At 42.8% G+C, this 13,868-nt stretch overlaps 1 protein-coding gene across 1 annotated transcript in view; it reads right to left on the bottom strand.

The window, feature by feature from the left end:
- The window catches only part of pigk (phosphatidylinositol glycan anchor biosynthesis, class K), a 123,622-nt gene that overhangs the window by 70,563 nt on the left and 39,191 nt on the right, over positions 1-13,868 (bottom strand). The window lies entirely within an intron of this gene.

Raw genomic sequence — 13,868 nt, forward strand, 5'->3', positions numbered from 1 at the left:
GGTGGAACCCAAGCTGAACATCAGTGAGCAGGCTATTGCTGTGTAGGTGCCACTTGATAGCAGCGTTGACCGCTTCCATTACTTTACTGATGATGGAGAGCAGATTGATGGGGCGGTAATTGGCTGGGTTGGATTTGTCCTGTTCTTTGAGTACAGGGCATACTTGGGCAATTTTCTACACAGTTGGGTAGATGCCAGCATTGTAGCTGTATTGGAACAGCCTGGCTAGGGGCACAGCAAGTTCTGTAGCACAAGTCTTCAGTACTATTGCCAGGATGTTGTCAGAGCCCATAGTCTTTGCAGTATCCAGTGCTTTTAGCCATTTCTTGATATCACGTGGAGTGAATCAAATTGGCTGAAGACTGGTATCTGTGATGCTGGGGACCTCCAGAGGAGGCCAAGATGGATCATCCACTCAGCACTTCTAGCTGAAGATTCTTGCCAATGCTTTAGCCTTAAAGTTTAGCACTTATGTGCTGGGCTCCCCCATCATTGAGGATGGAGATATTTGTGGAACCTCCCCCTCCAGTGAGTTGTTAATTACCCACCACCATTCACGACTGGATGTAGCAGGACTACAGAGCTTAGATCTGATCCGTTGGTTGTGGGATCACTTAGCTCTACCACTTGCTGCTTATGCTGTTTGGCACGCATGTAGTCCTTTGTTACAGCTTCACCAGGTTGACACCTCATTTTTAGGTATGCCTGGTGCTGCTCCTGGCACGGCCTTCCTTCTTAATTGAACTAGGGTTGATCCCCTGACTTGACGGTAATGGTAGAGTGGGGGGTATGCCGGGCCTTGAGGTTACAGGCTGTGTCCGAATACAATTCTGCTGCTGATGGTCCACAGAGACTCATGGAGTTGCTAGATCTGTTTGAAATCTATCCCATTTTAGCACAGTGGTAGTGCCGCACAACACGATGGAGGGTATCCTCAATGTAAAAATGGGACTTCGTCTCCACAAGGGCTGTGCGGTGGTCACTCCCACCAATACAGCCAAGGACAGATGCATCCGCAGCAGGCATGTTGGTGAGGGTGAGGTCAAGTATGTTTTTCTCTCTTGTTGGTTCCCTCAACACCTGCCGTAGACCCAGTCCAGCAGATATGTGCTTTAGGACTTGGTGTGTGGTGGTGCTACTGAGCCACTTTTGGTGATAAACATTGAAGTCCCCCACCCAGAATACATTCTGCACCCCTGCCACCCTCAGTGCTTCCCCCAAGTGGTGTTATATATGGAGCAGCACTGGTTCATCAGCTGAGGTGGAGGGGGCAGTACTTGGTAATCAGCAGGGGGCTTCCTTGCCCATGTTTGCCCTGATGCCATGAGTCTTCTTGGCGGCCAAAGCCAATGTTAAGGACTCTCAGGGCAACTCCTTCCTGACTGTATACCACTGTGCCACCATCTCTGCTGGGTCTGTTAGCAAGGAGGACTTTGCAAGGTCATAGGGGCTCAGTTTGCTGTTGTCATTTCCGGTGATCCGTCCAGTTTCATTCCTTTTTATTGACTTTTTAAGCAGTTTGCTGGGGCATTTAAGAGTCAGCCACATTATTGTGGATCTAGTGTCACATTTAGGCCAAACCAGGTGAGGACAGCAGATTTCTTTCCATTTTGTAGATGGTACACATTGTTGCCGATGTGTGTCAGTGGTGGAGGGAGCTAATGTTAGTGGAAGGGGTGCCAATCAAGTGAACTACTTTGTCCTGGATGGTGTCAAGCTTCTCGAGTGTTGCTGGAGCTGCACTCATTCAGGCAAGTGGAAAGTATTCCATCACAGTCCTAACTTGTGTCTTGTAGATGGTGGACAGGCTTTGGGGAGTCAGGAGGTGAGTTACTTGTTGCAGAGTGCCCAGCCTCTGACCTACCCTTGCAGCCACAGTATTTATATGGCTGGTCCAACTTAGTTTCGGTTTAATGGTAACCCTCAGAATGTGGGGGATACAGCGATAGTAAGGCCATGAATGTGCAGGAGTGATTGTTAGATTCTCTCTTGTTGCAGATGATCCTGGCCTGGTACTTGTATGGTACCAATGTTTCTTTCCACTTAGCAGCCCAAGCCTGAATGGCGTCCAGGTCTTGCTGCACACGAACAAGAACTGCTTTAGTATCTAGGGCATTGCAAGTAGTACTGAACACTGTTCGCAAGTGCCATTGCCTGGCACTTCTTTGCCCAACCCTGAGTCTTGTTGCATGTGGGCATAGAATGATTCATTATCTGAGGAGTTTCAAATGGTACTTGAACACTGTGCAATCGTCAACAAACATCTTCACTTCAGGCCTTATGATGGAGGGAAAGTAATTGATGAAGCAGCTGAAGATGGTTGGGTCTTGGACACTGCCCTGAGGAACTCCTGTAGCGATGTCCTAGTACTGAGATGATTGGCCTCCAACAACCAGTGCTAGCTATGATTCCAATCAGTGAAGAGTTTGCCCCGATTCCTACTGACTCCGAGTTTGCTAGGGTTCCCTCTTGGCACAAATACTATCTTGATGTCAAAGGCAGCCACTCTCACTTCACCTCTCGAGTTCAAGGCTGTGTTAAAGTCAGAAGCTAAGTGGCCCTGGCAGAACCCAAACTCAGCTACCATTTTGAAATTATTTCATAATTTTATGCACTTCAATTAAAACATTCTTCAATTTCTAAGCTTGAGGGAACACAAGCCAAATTTATTCAACCTGTCTTTATAATTTAACCCTTTAAGATCTGCTATAATAATGGTAAATGTACTGTATCCACTTCTAAAACCAAATATATCCTTCCTGAGATGCAGTGCCCAAAACACAACACAGTACTCCAGCTAGGTCAAGGCTCTATGCAAATGAAGCATCAATTCTGCACTCTTGAATCTCACTCCTCTTGAGATGAAAACCTAATGTGACTCACTACAGGAGAATCTTATTAACACACACTAGAACTTAAAAACCAGTGCAAAATTAATGGCAATAAATGTAAACAATCAGGCCCAAAGGAAAGAGTGTAACTTATGCCATATTCCTTCTTTAAACCACCCCTGACGCGTAACAATTGAAGTCTTCATTTATGCATATTAGATAGACCATATTTAAGAAAATGCAACTGCAGAAGTGTTTTGAATTTTAATACAAACAAACCTGATGCCACAAGGGTGCTTTCAAAGATACAAAAATTACAATGTAGATCTCAGCAAAGAAAGGGGAAAAATAATTAGGCTAAAAAAATGTAGAAAAATGAAGGTCCTACTGCATCTGAAGTTGAGACAGCAAATTTACACCACACTCTGAGCTGACATTAATTCAGGGAGTTCACTCATTTTCACATGGGGACGGGCTGTATTAATGAACAGTAGAAGGATTCAGCAGGCATTTGGTCAAATCTGCCCAAAAGATTGAAGAAATTTGGACGTAGTGTAAAGACAGCACTAGTTACTCATGCCCAAATTTCCCTGATTTCCATGTAGTGCTAATGCAGTTGCTTCAGATCAATGTATATTAAAATATATTAAATGTATACTAGGTACATCAGCTTGGCTCCATAAGTAACTCTCTCTCCTCCAAGTCAAAAGGTCTGGCTTCAAATCCCAACCCAGGACTTGAGTGCAGAATCTTGGCTCATACTTTGAGTTGCTGCATTGTCAGAGACCTTGCTTTTCAGAGGTGGCATTAAACGTTGGCATAGGTCGGCTCTTCCAATGCCTCAGAATGTGAAGAACATCAGAGCATTATTTAAAGAGCAGTGTTCTAAAATCTGAGCCAACACTCCTTCCCAAAACACCATCACAAAGAATGGATTATTCATCAATTACAAAATGGATACCCCAATTTCCTGTACATGCCACTGAACCTCAAAATAATTCATTTTGTATGAATTCTTCTTTGAGGCATTTCTGACAGCATTTCACACAAATGTAAGGCCTTCTATTTAAATATTGCATTTTTAATAGCTTTAAAAAGTCCAGTAGGCTACATGTTTGTAATTTAATGATCAATAAAGCATCAACACCCACAGGTCTTCTAAAAGGAAGCTACAGCTTTGACCTTTAAGTCAACAAAATATCAAAACTAAGTCTGTTCTTAAAAAGGTCCATTTCACAGACACTCGCTTCAGTTCAAAAGGATGATTCAAATGTTCTGTCCAAACGCTTACACATTCCTTTTCATCCAAGATCAACAGTAAATATCATGACTTCAGCCTTCCCTTTGGAAGAGCGTGTTGGTGTACGTGTATATCAAGGACAGACCTTCCACCACTGCTGCACAGTGGCTACAGTGTGCACCATCTATAAGATGTGCTGCAGCAGCTTGTAAAAGCAGCGTCCAAAACCACGACCTCTACCAGCTAGAAGGATGGGGGTTCATGGGAATACCACCAACTGCAAGTTTCCCCCCAAGTCACCATCCCAATTTGATGATACCAAATATACTCATGTAAAAATCGAATATTTAAAACCAATCTTTTGGGCCAAATAATTTGGGGGGGGGGGGGGGGGGGAGTTGTTGATGGGTGGGGGTGGGGGAGGGGCTTTTATACAGGTGATGTTTTTCAGTGCTTGATTTGAATCCAAAAAAGATGGTCACAAGGGAATAAAGTAAAAACCGACACCACTAAAGAATTCAGATTAGTTCTCTAACATTACAACTTCATCCATCACAACATAAATATATACCATAATAAACTGTCACTTGGTAACTTGAAAGAGAGACGTATTACCAATGCTTTTTGCTTTGCACTCATCAGGGCGAGCACAAAAATGTCAAATTTCAAACAATCACAACAATTTATATTCCAGGAGAAAAGGATATTAATTGTTGGCAAGTCAACTCTGATTGGCTGAGGCATTGCCATGGAGAAAGTAACAGGGAAATAAAGGCTTCCTAAGATCCCAGGTAATTTAAAACAGGTTCAAGGCTTGAACATATTCCTTTTCTTTGCAGAGAATGGGTCCCTGCATTTGAACATTTGTCGTTTCTAACAAGCATAAATGGGTCACGTTATAAGCTCGATTGATCATCTTAAATTGGTTAACACACTCAGGATTGTTCAGCAAGTGCTGTCCAATTACAGAATCACATCTAACAGTAGATGTTTTGTTTTGGGTTTTGCAAGCATAGGCTGGTTGAGTTGTTCGAGTATGAACAACCGAAGGAATGTGTTATTTGAATCGATCAACCAAAAGTCGGGTTGTACTGCCTACGTGCCAGGCTTCACAACTGCACTGAAAGTCAAACACAATGCTGCTCACCATAACCAATTAACTACAACGCTTCATACGGAAATCCTTTGAAATCACTAATTGAGTCAACAAACAATTCATCCAAATAGCCTGGTTGTACAATACCATACCGTCTTCCTTGTTATCATCATCAGTGGTACTGATAACTTGGCCAACATCGTTCCACAAGTAATTGTCCTCAGCTGAGCGCATTTGATATTCCATATTTTAGAAATGATTCTTTGACAATATTGCAATCAAGTTCATTCTACGCGTCTATAACCCATTGGCACAATGTTACTAGTGAGGGTGCTCGCATATTTAGTGAATGATTTTTCGCACATCCAACTGTTGCAAATCTTTCGGATACTGCCCTTGAGAGGTTTATTTATACACACAACCAAGGACTGAACAACACTCCTAAGAGCGCCAGGAATAACTGCCACAACATCACAGGCTACATCATTGACAACTGGGATTTGATCATGTCCCAGGTCAACTTTTCCATTTGCGTAATCCTCCTGGTCTCAAATTCCACACCTCTTTGCAACTGCCTTCATCCATCCAGCCTTTCTAATGAACATCGACGACAACACCTTTCTGAAATTTCCCTCTGGGGAGAGGTTTGCACTTCAATGGACTTTAATTTTGTACTGTCCACCTTACGAGATGAAACCACCGTGAACTGTGTCTTCTCGTGGTCAGTCGCCTTTGCAAGGACGTTTCTTTCAACAATCTTGGTTAGGGTCCTCTTTGCTGGCATGTTAAACTTCAGTGTTTCACCCATATTTCTAATGCAGGCTAATTGATACGTTTTCTTCTCTTGATGTTGGATGACAAAATGGTGGAACGAGGCGAATTTATCTTCAGGTTCAGGTGGCAAACGTTATGAGTTTTTTAGTTTCTGACAAAATACTAAATCACACCTTTTCATGAATCTTGTGAACCACCTAGCACTGGCCTTGGGTTCTGAAATACCATCTCTCGTCTCTTCCCAGAGGGCACAGAGTCAGATGGCTCTGCGGGTGGCAATATGACCATTTTGCCGATGCTCATTAACCCATTCTGCCACTTTTTCCTCCAGTTTAAACTGAGCTGCATACTTGTTATTCTTCCTCGAAATCATTGCGTTAGATCATGTGGTACACATTAGTCTCGTCATTTGGCTACTAGAATTGGCCGAGGGAAAATTCAAAGGCTCTTGCAGGTGCCTTTAAATTAAAGAACCATAATGATTCGGGTAAGTAATTGATAATCACAAAGCGGTTTGATCCCTGAAAAACAAGGGCCAACTTTTGCACAAGGTCAACTTTTACGAGTTTATATCGCGTATCATCGTTTCTTCATTGTCACTGGTCAAGATTCCAGAACTCCCTCTCTAACGGTACTATGGGTGCACCTACATGGACTGTGCACAACCTTCTCAAGGGCAATTAGGGAAGGAAAGTAAACTGTTGGTGTTGCCAGTGATGCCCACATCTCATGAACGAGATGGGAGGCAGTGGTGTAGCTATAATATCACTGGACTAGTAATCCAAAGGAAATGGGTTCAAATTGGCAGCTGGTGGGATTTAAATTCAATTCAAAAAATCTGGAATTAAAAATTTGTCTCAATAATAGCGACCACAAAACCGTTGTCTATTGTCATAAAAGCCCATCTGGTTCACTAATGTCCTTTAGGAAAGGAAATCTGCCATTCTTACCTGGTCTGGCCTACATGTGATTCCAGACCAACAGTAATGTGGCTGACTCTTAACTTCCCTCCAAAATGGCTTAGCTAAGCTTTGCCAGTGATGCCCAAATCCCATGAAAGAATAAATAAAAAATAAAACACAATCGGGCCATTTTTGCTCCCTGCAAGGTCACCAACACTCATCTAAACTCACTAATAAAGAATGGCCACTGTGGTGAACAAAAAGAGGGAAACAACAGCAGCAGTAAATGCCTCCAAGACAGATAGAGGGAAGAAAAATAACTAATACACTAGGCAATCCCACTAATGATTACAGGCAGGGGAGACCATTCAGCTCATCCGTCTGTACAAACACGATAATTCCCCCTGCCTCTTGAACAATTCCAATATTTCACATCCCTAGTGCTCTTGGCATTTGGAAGTTGAACTGTACCAGCATCAAGTATTCAAACCACTGCCCTCTGTCAGACCTATGCTCCCTCCCTGGCCAATACCTTGTGCTTCTTTCTGCAGCAAGAACTGGCTTGAATACAAAGTCAAAAGCTGAGGATTTTGTCAGTAGGCACAGGGAATAAAGAGATGTTCTATTTCATAGCACCACTGTAATCTCACAATTAAAAAGGCAAAGCAGGAAAATAAAGGACTTGCTTTTACACAGTCTTTCATAGCCTCAGAAGGTCCCAAAATATTTTCCAGCTAATGAAGTACTTTCTGAAATGCAGTCACTATTATACAGATTAAATGAGGGACACAGTTAGCACATCGCAAAGTTCAACGAAAGGTCAAATAAATGAGCAGTTAACCTGTTCTTGGTAAGGGAGGAATGTTGGCCAGGACAGCCAACAGTGGATACAGTGAATGAAGTGCTTAAAATGATTAAAGAGTTTGATAGGATAGACAGCTAGAAACCATGTCCTCTGGTTGGGGAGTCCAGAACAAGATGGCATACATTTAAAATTAGAGCTGGATAGGCATGATATCAAGAAGCATTTCTTCACCGAAAGAGAAGTGTAAATCTAAATCAATCTCCCCCAAAAAGTTATTGAACCTAGGGGTCAACTAAGTATTTCAAAACAGAGATCAACAAATCTTCGTTAGGTAAGAGTATTAAGGGTTACAGAAACAAAGTGGGCAGATAGAGTTGGGGGACAGATCAGCCATCTTCTAAACTGAATGGCGGAATAGGATCAAGGGGCTAGATGTCCTACTCCTATTTCCATGTACACACATGCAACACGGTTGCTCTCCCAATGCTCTACTGCTCTGTCACAGATTCACAGTAGCTTTACAGTGCAGGAGGCGGCCATTTGGCCCGTCAAGTCTTCACTGGCTCTCTAAGAAAGCATTCCACCTAGTCCTACTCCCCTGCCTTATCTCCTTAACCTTGAACATTCTCTTTTCAAGTGGCAATTCAATTCCCTTTTCAATACCTCGATTGAACCTGCCTTCAACACCCCTTCAGGAAGTTTGTTCCTGCTGGGTGAAAAAAAAATTCCTCACATCACACGGTACTCCTTTTGCCAATTATTTTGAATCTGTGCCCTCTAGTTCTTGATGTTCTCTCGAGTTACCCTGTCCATACCCCTCAGGATCTTGAACACCCCTATCAAGTCTCCTCTCAACCTTCTTTTCTCCAAGGAAAACAGTCCCAACTTCTCCAATCTATCCTCGTAGCTACAGTTCTTCATCCCTGGAGTCATTCTTGTGAATCTCCTCTGCACTCTCTCCAATGTCTTCACATCCTTCCTCAAGTATGGTGCCCAGAACTGGACGCAGTATTTCAGATGAGGCCTAACTAGTGTATTATATAAGTTCAACATGACCTCCTTACTCTTGTACTCAATGCCCTTATTAATAAAGCCTAAGATACTGCATGCTTTATTAACTGCTCTCTCAACATGCCCTGCCATATTTAATGACCTATTTACATATACTCCCTCTGTTCCTGCACCTCCTTTAGAGGCTCTCCCTTTAGTTTATACTGCCTCACCATATCTTTCCTGCCAAACTGAATCACCTCACCCTTCTCTGCATTGAACTTCATCTGTCTGTCCACTTATCTGTCCAATCCACCAATATGTCTATGTCCTTTTGAAGTTCAAGACTATCCCCATCACAGTTGACAACATTTCCAATCTTTGTATCATCTGCAAGTTTTGAAATCATGCCCAGCACATGACAGTCTAGGTCATTATTATATATCAGGAAGGGTAAGGGTCCCAACACTGACCCCTGGGGAACTCCGCTGCAAACCTTCCTCCAGTCTGAAAAAGCAACCATTTATCACTACTCTCTGTTTCCTATCACTCAGCCAATTTCTTATCCAAGTGCCTAATTTCCCTTTTATTCCAGGATCTAGGATTTTGCTCACAAATCTGTCGTGTGGCACTGTATCAAATGCCTTTTGAAAATCCATATACACCACATCAACAGCGCTTCCTTCATCAACCTTCTCTGTCTGCTGGTTATATGGTGCTGAAAAGGTGAGGGTATAATCTGAACGAGACCCTGAAGACAGGCTATGAGGGGATGGCAGACCATATCCACTGATTACTAACAAATAAAATTAAAATTAAAGGTTTGAAAGCAAACTTATTCACTCAAAAACAGGCCACTTGGCCCAACATGTCCGCTCTCTTGTTTTCCTCCATGAAGCGTCAGCCATTGCTCAGTGATAGCACACTCACCTCCGAGTGAGAAGGCTGTGGTTTCACAGCCCAATCCAAAATACTGGGGCACAGAAACTAGGGCTGACACTCCAGTGCAGTACTGAGGGAGTGCTGCACTGTCCAAATATTGAATGAAGGGCCAGAATGTCCTCGCAGATGGAGGTACAAGATCCAATGGTACTACTTCAAAGAGGAGGAGATTTTTCCAGGACTCTTGGCCAATATTTACCCCTCAGCCAACAAAGAAATGGATTATCTGATCATCATCACATTGCTGTCTGTGGAAGCAAAAATGGCTGCCTGTTTCCATTAAAGTGACTAGACTTTTAAGTACTTCATTTGTGACATCCTGAAGTCAGGAAAGAATTGTATTTAAAAAACAGTCTTTTCTGTTTATTGTATCTTCAAAATTGTGTCTTTATTTCATAAATCCTTGTTTCCTTTTACAAACCGCTATGATGAAATTAGCTTCTGTGAAATTATTCACGTGGTGCTGAGGGATTTAATTAAAAAAGGCAGAAATCGCTCCTGTGCCTGCTCACTTTCAGTGTCGGAGCAGTTCATGAAAACCTCAAACTGACTAAATTATTTAGTTTATCTAAGATCCCACCACTTTCGTCTCCTGGCACCTCAACTCTTCACAATTCACTTCATTCAGCCAACAAATTTGGGCTGCCCTTACACGAAGGCAGAGTTTTGATTTGGATATGGGAGAAACTGATGCCAGTGGGCGTTTTCTTCACCAGATCAAACTCCCTCAGTCTGGGAGTAGACTAGGAGCCAGTGAAAAGCTTAGTCTTTGAGCCTGTCACTCAAATAAGCAAGCCAGAACTCTCAGCTGCATTCTCAGAATCAGAAACAAAGTTAAGCGCTGATATTGAACCTCAAGTTGTGTCCGAAATAACTCGCATGTGCAGAGAGATCGTTGTGTGAAGCAAATTTCTCAGGCACCAGGCGCTGGCTGCTTCAGAGGTTGGTGGTGTCTAAACTCCGATAGGTTTTAATCTATTTTTCACAAGCTTTCACTTTTCCATCGCTTAAAAAATAACACTTATGTTGGAAAAACGATACCGCATTCTAAATTACCTCTGGAGCTCCCTGCCGAGACAATAACTTATTTTCCTCTAGATCTGCATGAAATATCATCAAAACGATCCAGCTTATTACTGATGGGGGGTTGCATGTGGGCAACTGGTCACCAAGCAACGCACTGAATGACAACGCTGAAGTAGTACAGGATATGTTACTGCATGAACGCAGTGGATTCCTGGAATAATGCTCAATTCTAGGTGCATAAAATCTTACATTGGTTATCAGTGATAAAAAACAAAAAACTGTGGATGCTGGAAATCCAAAACAAAAACAAAATTACCTGGAAAAACTCAGCAGGTCTGGCAGCATTGGTGGAGAAGAAAAGAGTTGACGTTTCGAGTCCTCTTGACCCTTCAACAGAACTGACTGAATATTAGGAGAGGGGTGAAATATAAGCTGGTTTAAGGTGGGGGGGGTGGTTGTAGGGACAAGTAGCAGTGATAGGAGCAGATAATCAAAAGATGTCACAGACAGAAGAACAAAGAGGTGTTGAAGTTGGTGATATTATCTAAACGAATATGCTAATTAAGAATGGATGGCAGGACACTCAAGGTACAGCTCTAGTGGGGGTGGGGTGGAAAGGCTAACAGGGCATAAAAGATATAGATTTAAAAATAATGGAAATAGGTGGGAAAAGAAAAATCTATTTCCCACCTATTTCCATTATTTTTAAATCTATATCTTGTACCTTGCTTGTCCTGCCATCCATTCTTAATTAGCACATTCATTTAGATAATATCACCACCTTCAACACCTCTTTGTTCTTCTGTCTGTGACATCCTGTGATTATCTGCTCCTATCACTGCTTGCTTGTCCCTACAACCACACCCCCCCCCACTTCTCTCACCCTCAACCACCCGCCCCCTCCACCCCCCAACCTTAAACCAGCTTATATTTCACCCCTCTCCTAATATTCCCTCAGTTCTGCTGAAGGGTCATGAGGACTCGAAACGTCAACTCTTTTCTTCTCCGCCGATGCTGCCAGACCTGCTGAGTTTTTCCAAGTAATTCTGCTTTTGTTTTGGTTATCAGTGGTTCATCTGTCAGCCGTGGCTCAGCATGTAGCACCCGCACCACCGAGTCAAAAGGTTATGGATTCAAACCCCGTCCTGGAGATTTGAATACTTTGGTGCAGTACTGAGGGAGTGTTGCACTGTCAGGGGTGCCATCTTTCTGATTAAACCAAGACCCCGCTTGCCCACTTGGGTTGAATGTGAAAGATCTCATGGCATTATTTCGAAGGAAAGAAGAGGCGTTCTCCCCGGTGTCATGGCCAATGAGTTATCCCTCCGCCAATATCACCAAAACAAAAAGCTATCAGATCATTATCCCATTTCAGTCTTAGGGACCTTGCTGCATGCAAATTAGTTGCCATGTTTCTCTACATTACAACAGGACTACACAGCCCAAAAAAAAAGCTTCACGGACTGTACACCACTTTGGGGCATGCTGGGGTCATGGAAAGCACTATATAAATGTGAATTCTCTCGTTTAATTTCCCATTACCATCCTTCATAACACACAAAAAAATGGGCATTTTCCATCCAATTTCTACTGGGGATGGACCCACTGCACAAAACCACTCCAACTCAATAGAAAATTGGCACTCTCGCTGACAGAAGCCACAAAATGGCTGGTACAGGAAATGCAGTAATGTTGCAGGTGGTATTTCAGAGGTTGGGGCTGAGAAATATTCTTGTAACTGAGTGGAGGTATATTTAATTTGCATCAAACCCATGGCCCACGTGAACTGGCAGTATGTGATGCCAACGCTGGTAGTCCAAAATGGAAATGTGCGAAAATCCCCAACAGGAACATCCTTCAACACTAGTTTAATAAAAATCTATCACTGCATTTGCAGCCTTATTAACACAGGGATTGAAACCAGCTAATTGAACCAAATTTCAGTTGTTAACATTAATTCAAAGTCTATAATGTTACTTTTTAAGGCAGCTATTACTGTGAATATGATCGAGAATTTTAAACTTTGTCAGTAAAATCCCACTGAAAGATATTAATATTCCAGGTTTTATATTTATTAGCTTTTAAAACCTTATATAAATATACGGACTAACTGAATTACATGAGGATGAGATGGTTGCCTTGAGGTGGAGAAATTGCTTCAATAAAAGAAAGACTAGCATTAAGATGACACCAATCATTGGTTCCTCCACTGTTGCTAAGTTATCCAACTTATCCAACATCTAATACTGGATGAGAAGACATTTTCTTCAATTAAATGTTGGCAAGACTGAAGCCATAGTTTGTGGTCCCCACTCCAAATTCTATTTCCTAACTACCACTCCATCCCTCTCCCTGGCAACAGTCTGAAATTAAGCCAGTCCGTTCGCAAACTTGGTGTTGCCTTTGACCCCAAGGCGAGCTTCTGACCTCGTGTTTGTGTCGTCTCCAAGATGCTCACCTCCGCCTCTTGTAACATCGCTCGACTTTGCCCCGTCTCAGGTCATCTGCTGCCAAAACCCTCAATAATGCCTTCATTACCTCTGGACTTACCTATTCCAATGCAATCCTGGCTGGTTTCGTGTTCTACCCTTTGTAAACTTGACGTTATCCAAAACTCTGCTGCCTGTCCCTTAATTCACACCAAGTCCCATTCCCTTATGCCCCTATCACCCTGTGCTCGCTGACCTACACTGGCTTCCAGTCAAGCAACACCTTGATTTTTAAAATTCTCATCAAATCCCTCCGTGGCCTCGCCCCTCCCTATCTCTGCAATTTGCCCCATCCTACAACCCTCCAGGATATCTGCGCTCCTCTAATTCTGGCCTCTTGTGCGTCTCCAATTTTAATCTAGATAAATCAGCGCCAAGCTCTGGAATTCCCTCCCTACACCTCTCTGCCTCACTTTCCTCTTTTGAGACACTGGTTAAAACCTACCACTAATACAGTTTGGTGTCATATTTTGTTTTATATTGCTCCTGTAAAACACCTTGGGACCCATATATTTCATTAAAAACACTATGTAAATACAAGTTCTTGTTTTGATCTCACTGAATGGCAGCACAAGCTCAAACGGCCTCCTCCTGTTGACTAGGAGACACAGTGCTGTTACACAATGTACTATGTGAGTAATTTGACACACATGTGGTAAGCGCAGTATGCTGGGAGGAACAAGTGACTTTAGACTTAAGGTTCCCACAGCTCTCCACCATTGGGGTTTTCCCAGCCTTATACCTGGCTCTGTTGAAGACTAATTGATAGACAT

Source organism: Carcharodon carcharias, chromosome 16 (genome assembly GCF_017639515.1).
Source record: "Carcharodon carcharias isolate sCarCar2 chromosome 16, sCarCar2.pri, whole genome shotgun sequence".
In the NCBI taxonomy this organism is placed as follows: domain Eukaryota; kingdom Metazoa; phylum Chordata; class Chondrichthyes; order Lamniformes; family Lamnidae; genus Carcharodon; species Carcharodon carcharias.